At 31.9% G+C, this 9716-nt stretch overlaps 1 long non-coding RNA gene across 1 annotated transcript; it reads right to left on the bottom strand.

Annotated features, from left to right (window-relative positions):
• Nucleotides 1–1517: 1517 nt before the first annotated feature.
• On the bottom strand, nucleotides 1518–8343 carry LOC146992663 (uncharacterized). The gene is made up of 3 exons (XR_015039206.1): nucleotides 7840–8343; nucleotides 7070–7183; nucleotides 1518–1611 (listed from the first exon to the last, which is right to left on the bottom strand). It is a non-coding gene; the product is annotated as an uncharacterized LOC146992663 (long non-coding RNA).
• Nucleotides 8344–9716: the final 1373 nt, after the last annotated feature.

The raw sequence follows: 9716 nt of genomic DNA, 5'->3' as shown, positions 1-9716 counted from the left end.
TAAGACAATATCAAAAGACATATTACCAAGATAAATATAATTTGTTCCTTCTTTTACATCAATAATAAGTTTTCTTTAAAAATTTAACCAGTGAATGCCAAAACAAATTTATTATTGGTGCCTTAGATGCAAGGTCACACAAAGATAAACTCGATTTAGCAAATTTCTGAAAACATTAAAGTCAAAAGTGTTAAATTACAACAACATCTATTAAACTATTTTTAGTTTAATAGATGTTAAGGAAGCAATTGTCTGGCAAATTTTAATTCTTATATGAAAACTGAATTAAATTTGGAATAAGTGACTAGGCTTGTACAGTATTTTAGAAGAAATTTCATGTTCATACACTGAAAATAAATTGCACTTTATTGAAAGAGCTGGAAATACAGTCTGCATGATGCATAAAATATGATCAAATCGATTTGTTAAATACTTAATGCTTAATTTCAGGAATGTAGCCAGAGGGGGACAGTTTTTATATATTACTCTGAGAAATAACTTAAGATTGATTTGCAACACTTGGTATCAATAAAGATATTTTTCAACAAAGAATTAATATTACTTCCTAACTTTTTACTGTCAAACTAAATGTAGAAGGTACACGATTTGAATATTTCATCTAGCCTCTTCATTTAATGACATAAATGTATTTTTAAACGATTTAATTTTTACTCAGAGAAAGAAAATGTTGTCTAGCTGCCCGGGTTTGAGCCCAGCTTTAATACAGAAAGCGAAAACACATCAAATGCCATCGAATGATACAGCATTTTAAAAAATTTTAATGCAATTTTGCGGAAGAGATATCGCAATTACCTACATAACTAAAACTTTGATCAAAAATTCAAAAAAAAAAAAAAAAAAAAAAAAAAAAAAAAAAACCAAGATACTCTTTTTTTCTTTTGAAGGAATCAAAGTCATATACTAATGTAAGGATGCTCAACTTATTGTACTATAAAACCTAAATTGAATTTCAATGGTTTTAAGAGAAACAGCATTTGATAGAGAGACTTTAAATTCGGGAAAAACTAAAACAAAATTGGTTTATACACAGGCAGTTCAATTACACTGACTTTTTGGGAAGAGAAGATCCCGTTGGACAGGGAAAATATTACGCCAAACAGAGAGGAAAATGTTTAGCCTCCTCCTCGTAATGCGAAAGGAGGCCAATTCAGAAAAAAATACACTACAGCAGTAATTTTGAAACCACTACGAAGCCACGGAACTCTAAAAATTCTCAGACTTCTGATAATTATAGTGTAATTAACAGTTCTACCTCACTTCGAATATAACAATACAATATAAAGAAAGCACCAATTCAGACACTTCAATACGAAATTCAAAACCAAAGAAATTAATGCATAAATGCTACCCTAAACATTAAAACGTAATATGAAGCTTTCAATTAAAATAAATAACTAGTAAAACTCTAATATAAAGCAACATGTGAAAAGGGACGTACAAATTATAACATTCAAGCATTTCTAGTGAAAATAAAGTTAATATAAAAGAAGAATTACCAGCCACAGATGTCTTTTTGTCTGCACTGTTTCTCCATTCTTTTTCTTTCATGATCTGCAATCCAAGAGTGTACAAAAATGATGGCAAATTACACTAGAAGAAGCCAAGGGGGAGGGGGAAGGAATCATTAGATTTTAACTATTTGAAATTAAAGAAAAATTATACACAAAGAGAAATAGCTAATATTGTTTCTAAATATATAAAACTTCAAAAAGTAGCTTCTTTGTTTTAAATTCCAGCAATGTGCTACATTGTTAGTAAAATCATGACTGCAGTCGATAGAAAAGCAAATGATTTCCCTAATACGACAGAACTACAGTAAGCAAAAGGGGTTTTAATGTATGGGTACAACATGAACAATGAAAGGAAAAATATTTAGACAGTTATTATGGATAATGATCTTCGAGAAGAGTAAATAATTTCAGCACTGGTAGAAAGACGGCACCAAGAGACAATAAGCAGGTAATTTTAAATGACAAATAAACAATATAAACTTTACTGTTAGCTTTGAAGCAGGTGTTATATATTAAACTATCTTAATTCACACACAGAATTAGTGACATAACAGATCAAAAAAGAGTAAGAATCAAACTCGCAATATATTAACATTAAAAGAGCTATACATATACACTTTTAAAGATTTTTTTTTTAAAAAAAGCTCAAAAACACCATTCTAAACACAGATTTCGAAGAACATCTTGGAAACAAAAGTCATAAACCATAAAAGAAATATTTCATTGAGAATTTTAACGTAAGAACCATTTCTAATTTTAAGTTCTTTACTTAGATACACTCAGCCACGAGAGAGGACGGCTTAGTCCAATGTAAGAGAAATTATCTTGAAATATTACCACGTCACTTTAATGAAATGATAGCAATATTTCACTCAGGAAAAGAACATATTGTCTAGCTGCCCGGGTTCGAGCCCAGCTTCAATACAGCAAGCCAAAACACATCAAATGCCATTGAATGATACAGCATTTTGAAATCTTGCAAAAAATTTAAATAAAATTTCGTGAAAGAGCTATTGCAATTACCTATATACTAAAATTTTGACCAAAAATTCAACAAAACTAAGATACTCTTTTTTTTTCTTTCGAAGGAATCAGTCATATACTAATGTAGGGATGCTCAACTTATTGTACTATAAAACCTAAACATAGGAATGAAATTTTGCCAGATTTGTGAGATGTCCAAATCCCGAGAAATTCCGTAAACTGTAGAGTAGAACGAACGTCTAAAAACACACGAAAGGTGAAACACAATTCAAATACTTTACTTTTAGCCTTGAAGCAGGTGTTCTATATTAAAATGTCTTAACTCACATACAGAATTAGTAATATAATAGCTCAAAATATTGTAAGAACCAAACACGCATTATAAAAACATTATAAAAAAGTGTATATACATTTATTAGTGTTACGAGGGTTTATTCTGAAATATTATAATGTCACTTTCAGTGATATGATAGAAATTTTCACTCAGGGTAGGTACATTATGTCTCGCTGCCTGGGTTCCATCCCAGCTTCGGTTACAAAAGTTTTACAGAAGAATTTTAAAAATCCCGAAACAAAACTCATGAAGAAATTATTGACCATAATTGGTTCTATGATTTAGTCATTCTTACAGACATAACAACTAAAATCTTAAAACCTGAGGGGGGAAGAGAACTAAACTAAGTCTTTGAATTCAAGGGTATTTTAAATTCATTTTAAATCAAAATTAATTTTGTAAAAATATTACACAAATATAAGGAATTTACATTTTTTCCATAATGCAATGTACATTTTGCCACTTTGAAAATCTGGAGAATTAAAGCGTGAAATGTAAGAAAACTGAAAGAAATATTTGGAAAATCTCATCGAGCTTAAATTAGTTTCTAAATTAGATGTTTTGAGTGTATTTAAAATTAGGCCAACTACTTCATTCACTTCAAACCCATTACATAATACTAGTATTTAAGAAAAATGGTAAAAGATTGCAAATAGGTTAACAATTCTACTGATCTAGAGATGGAAATAACTGATTTTCATCCTAATTAAAATAAGGAATATCACGAAAAGCCATTTGAATAGTCCTAGATCAGAAAAATCATGAACTGTTAAACTTTTAAAAAGATAAATTCCTGCTTCTGATCTACTTAAAAATGTGAAAGAGGATTTTCAACAACGAACTTGTTAAAATCAATGTTCAGATACAGAATAACAAACAAACATCCGAACGACTGCATGGATTTAGCCATAACATCGCACGTACCAGAAGGAGAAAAAAAACTCTCAGAAGAAATGCAGTGTTAAATTTCACATTAAAATATGATTTCCCTGTATTTAATTTTCATCTAGCTGATCTTTTTGTAAATAATACAAAGAGTATACATTTTCTTTAACATATTAAACCACACATTTTTATACTTTGTGCAATGCACTTACAACTGAAATATTAAAAGTGCAATATATAATTGCAGCTAGCCAGAATTTTATAAACTTAAAATTGCCTCCCATTATGTTAAAAATGCGAGTAACTGCACCAAGGAAAGGAATGCAATTTTATTTTTTTGTCTGTATTTGGTTTCATTTTCATATAGAAAGAGTTAAAAATAGGTTATCTAGGTAACAAAATTTAAACACACATTTTCAGTAAAACTTACAGAATAACAAATTTTGTTTCCCTGAAGACGCAACACCTCGCTATTCCAGCTATGCTACACACTTCATACTGTCATAAAGAAATTCCTTTCTTAAACAGGGAATTCATATACTTTAATCTGTTTTTACACAAGTACTGTTAATGACTAACCATGGTCCAGGAGTAAAATACTTTATATTAATTCCCATCTAAATTTTTATTATTTCCGGTCATCTGTATAGACTGTTTACCTATCACGACTAAACTTCCAATCTGCATTCCACATAACTCATACGATACTTAAAGGATCAAAAGCAAACGATGCCGTAGAATTTTCACACATGGAAGACAGAGAAGTTAAACAATGAATCAGAAAATTACAAAAGAAGAATTGGGATCTTATAAAACCCCTTGATAACAAAAGTGCTCATTACGAAGAAGAGATTTAACTGAAGATAAGATGAAGGAATTGTTAAATAACACAAAAGCAACGTCTGATCTTCTAGCGGAGAATGACCTAATTAAAGAAAAAAACAGGACACTTTAAAACAGCTACTGGGAAACATGTGCTCTTTACAGCGACACGCATACAGTTGCATCAGTCATTCTTATAAGCAAAGGACATCAGCTTTTTCAAAAAATAATTCTGTCATGCATTTGCCAAGAAAACGGAAAGAAGTCCGAAAGAAACTTTCAGAGTGCTTTGCAAAACAAAGTTGAAAGTCAATCTGCAGAATTTTACTTCGATAATAATAAAACATCTCTGATTTGATTTCAAAATGAATTTTTATTTGTGGAATCACTTTTAAACAGATCTTCGCAAATTGGTTCATAAAACTTCACAATTTGCAGCTCCACTAACTTTCTATACGACTACTCATTAAATTTTTATTTACATTTCTTTTTTATTGAACATTTAACTTTGAATGGTTTCAAGAGAAATAGCACTTGATAGAGAGACTCTAAATTCGGACAAAATCTGAAACAAAATTGGTTTATACACAGGCAGTGCAATTACACTGACCTGTTGGGAAGAGGAGACCCTGATGGACAGGGAATATATTAGGCCACACAGAGAGGAAAATGTTTAGCCTCCTCCTCATAATGCAAAAGGAGGCCACTCGGGAAAAAATTACACTACAACAGTAATTTTGAAACCAATACGAAGCAACAGAACTCTAACAAATCTCAGACTTCTGACAATTATAGTGTGATTAACAGTTCGACCTAACTTTGAATATTACTATACAATATAAAGAAAGCACCAATTCAGACACTTCAATAAAAAATTCAAAACCAAAAAAATTAATGCATAAATGCTACCCTAAACATTAAAACGTAATATGAAGCTTTCAAGTAAAATAAATAACTAGTAAAACTCCAATATAAAGCAACATGTGAAAAGGGACGTACAAATTATAACATTCAAGCATTTCTAGTGAAAATAAAGTTAATATAAAAGAAGAATTACCAGCCACAGATGTCTTTTTGTCTGCACTGTTTTTCAATTCTTTTTCTTTCACGATCTGCAATCCAAGAGTGTAAAAAATGATGGCAAATTACACTAGAAGAAGCCAAGGGGGAGGGGGGAAAGGAATCATTAGATTTTAACTACTTTGAAATTAAAGAAAAATTATACACAAAGAGAAATATCTAGTATTGTTTCTTAATATACAAAACTTCAAAAAGTAGCTTCTTTGTTTTAAATTCCAGCAATGTGCTACATTGTTAGTAAAATGATGACTGCAGTCGATAGAAAAGCAAATGATTTCCCTAATACGACAGAAGTACAGTTAGCAAAAGCGGTTTTAATGTATGGGTACAACATGAACAATGAAAGGAAGAATATTTAGACAGTTATTACGGATAATGATCTTCGAGAAGAGTAAATAATTTCAGCCCTGGTAGAAAGACGGCACCAAAAGAAAATAAGCAGGTAATTTTAAATGACAAATAAACAAAATAAACTTTACTGTTAGCTTTGAAGCAGGTGTTATACGTTAAACTATCTTAATTCACCCACAGAATTAGTTACATAACAGATCAAAAAAGAGTAAGAATCAAACTCGCAATATATTAACATTAAAAGAGCTATACATATATACTTTTAAAGATTTGTTAAATAAAAAAAGTTTTAAAGTTAAATAAATAAATATGTTAAATAAAAGAAGAATTGGGTGCTTATAAAACCCCTTGATGATAATAACGCTCATTACGAAGAAGAGCTTTTTAACCTAAGATAAGATGAAAGAATTGTTAAATAACACAAAAGCAACGTCTGATCTTCTAGACGAGATTGACCCAATTAAAGAAAAAACAGGACACTTTAAAAGAGCTACTGGGAAACATGTGCTCTTTACAGCGACATGGTTACAGTTGCATTAGTTATTCTTATAAGCAAAAGACATCAGCTTTTTCAAAAAATAATTCTGTCATGCATTTGCCAAGAGAACGGAAAAAAGTCCAAAAGAAACATTCAGAGTGCTTTTCAAAACAAAGTTGAAAGTTAATCTGCAGTTATTAGGCCACACAGAGATGAAAATGTTTAGCCTCCTCCTCGTAATGCAAAAGGAGGCCACTTGGGAAAAAATTACACTACAGCAGTAATTTTGAAACCACTACGAAGCAACAGAACTCTAACAAATCTCAAACTTCGGATAATTATAGTGTGATTAACAGTTCAACCTCACTTCGAATATTACAATACAATATAAAGAAAGCACCAATTCAGACAATTCAATATGGAATTCAAAACCTAAATTTATGTACAAATGCTAACCTAAACATTAAAACATAATGTGAAGCGATCATGTAAAATAAATAACTAGTAAAACTCCAATATAAAGCAACATGTGAGAAGGGATGTACAAATTATAACATTCAAGCATTTCTAATGGAAATAAAGTTAAGATAAAACAAGAATTACCAGCCACAGATGTCTTTTTGCTCTGCATTATTTGTCCGTTCCATCTTCGTTCTTTTTCTTTAACGATATCATGTTCTGCAATCCAAGAGTGCACAAAAATGATGACAAATTACACTAGAAGAGGCCAAGGGGGGAAAGAAAGGAATCATTAGATTTTAACTACTTTGAAATTAAAGAATAATTATACACAAGGAGAAATATCTAATACCGTTTCTTAATATATAAAACTTCAAAAGTAGCCTTCTTTGTTTTAAATTCCAGCAATGTGCTACATTGTTACTAAAATCATGACTGCACTTGATAGAAAAGCAAATTATTTTCCTCTTTGTTTTAAATTCCAGCAATGTGCTACATTGTTACTAAAATCATGACTGCAGTTGATAGAAAAGCAACTGATTTTCCTAATACGACAGAAGTACAGTAAGCGAAAGGGTTTTTTAATGTACGGCTATAACATGAACAATAAAAGAAAAAAAATTAGACAGTTATTATGGATACACACAATAAAAGGGATAATGATCTTCGAGATGAGTAAATTATTTCAGCGATGGTAGAAAGATGGCACCGAAAGACAATAAGCAGGTAATTTTAAATGACAAATAAACAAAATAAACTTTACTGTTAGCTTTGAAGCAGGTGTTATATATTAAACTATCTTAATTCACACACACAATTAGTGACATCTTGGAAAGTTAAGTCATATACCTTAAAAGAAGTATTTCAATCAGAATTTTAACCTAAGAAACGCATCTAAAATTTTAAGTTCTTACTTAGGTACTCTCATCCATGAGAGGTGATAACTTAGCCCAATGTACGAGGGTTTATCCTGAAATATTACCAGGTCACTTTCAATGAAATGATAGCAATATTTCACCGAGGAAAAGAACACAGCTAGCTGACCGGATTCCACCCCGACTTAAATACAGCAAACCAAAACATATCGAATGCCGTTTTTCCAAGATGGAGTCGTCCGCTTTTTCTCAAAATCGCGTCCCAATGCAAAGAGAGGGAGAGGTGTGGTGAGCTGTCATTTCCGTTGTCCAAGGTGGGGTCGTCCGCTTTTTTCAAAATGGCTTCCCAATTCAAAGAGAGATCGTGACCATTTTTCAGTCTTTTCCAAGATGGGGAAAGAAGAAAACTTAGGATGGAATAACACAAGAGACAGGAAAAACAAACAAACAAAAAAAAAAAAAGCCATCTTGTCATTTTCTGATAGGGTACCGGTGTTCGAATACTTTTGTAACCGACTGTACAGGAAATTGAGGGAAGAAACGTTCGTGAACAAAACGTCAAATGCGCCGATAATCACAAATCCTTCCAGTGCTCTCAAAAAGGTAAAGAATTTCCTGCGAAATGTGTCCCCTGTGGAGGAGGACATGCATCCTGTAGTAAGGAATGCCCTAAAAGACCAGGAAATACAGATATTGAAAAAATTAATTAAGTTTCTTCATTAACACCAAATGCATTTAAGCCCCGTACAACAAATCATATGCGGCGATTACCAAGAGCAACCCAAAAACGGTTAACGACAGGAAATCCCTCAAGAATAATAACAACTCTATAAATAACGATAAAGAAGACCAATCCTCCAAAAATAGACGAAAATCAGTAAACAGAGACATAGAAGAACAACACTTTTGAAGAATTCCCCGGGTTCATTACTGAAATTTATCAAATTTACCAGCAACACAAGCAGGCTTCTAACCCCGACACCAGGCTCAAGACTGCAATGGCAGCACTAAAGATGTTCATCCAGAACGAGCATGAATATTTACGCCCATACGGCTAATCCAAATACCATGCAACATATTTATTATGCCGAGTTTATGTTTTATAATAGTAATGGTATTAAAAATCAAAAATTTGAAGTTTAAAACTACATCAACCAGCACAATCTGGATGTAATTTTGTTAAGTGAAACCCACCTCAAATCAAATGACAAATTTAAAATTCCCAACTACAACATCTATAGATCTGACCGTCTTCATAAGCGTGGTGGCGGTATAGCTATTCTCATGAAAAAAAAGCCTAAACAGTACCATCTTTCCTCTTCCCCTTATGAGCTTTGAAGCAAGTGCATGTATTTTGAACAGTGATAATAAAGAATATCTCACCATTGCTGTTTATAAGCCACTCAACAAAAGCCTCAACACTCAAGATCTTGACTATATTCTCAACTTTGGTTATCCAACTATTCTTGCTGGGGACTTAATTGTAAGCACGTTAACTGGAACTCCACGCGAATAATCCAGACGGAATTATTTTCATCAACAACCCTGATATCAACATTTATGGTCCAGATGAACCTATGGATCTTCATCAAATCTCAAATACTTCTGATGTATTAGACATCTTAATTACCTTCAATGTTCCTCAAATACCTTTTCTCCAAGTGGATAAAGAACTTTTTTCAGATCACCTACCAGTACGATTCACTTTATATGGCTTAAAGCATGGTCTTCCGCCTATAAAGTGCCTTATTAATTGGGAAAACTATGCTTATCACCTTGAAGAAAACATATCTGCTACCACTAAAATGACTAATAACAGCGAAATTCATGATGCCACAGCCTATCTTAGCAGTAAAATCAACGAAGCCCTCAACCACGCCAAATGTATTCCAAAACAGACTAATTATACGCTCCCA

The sequence above is a fragment of the Stegodyphus dumicola genome, chromosome X2 (genome assembly GCF_044657685.1).
Source record: "Stegodyphus dumicola isolate Sdum_Otavi_A_Nest chromosome X2, ASM4465768v1".
NCBI classification, from domain to species: domain Eukaryota; kingdom Metazoa; phylum Arthropoda; class Arachnida; order Araneae; family Eresidae; genus Stegodyphus; species Stegodyphus dumicola.
This window is presented reverse-complemented; position numbering and strand designations above follow the sequence as displayed.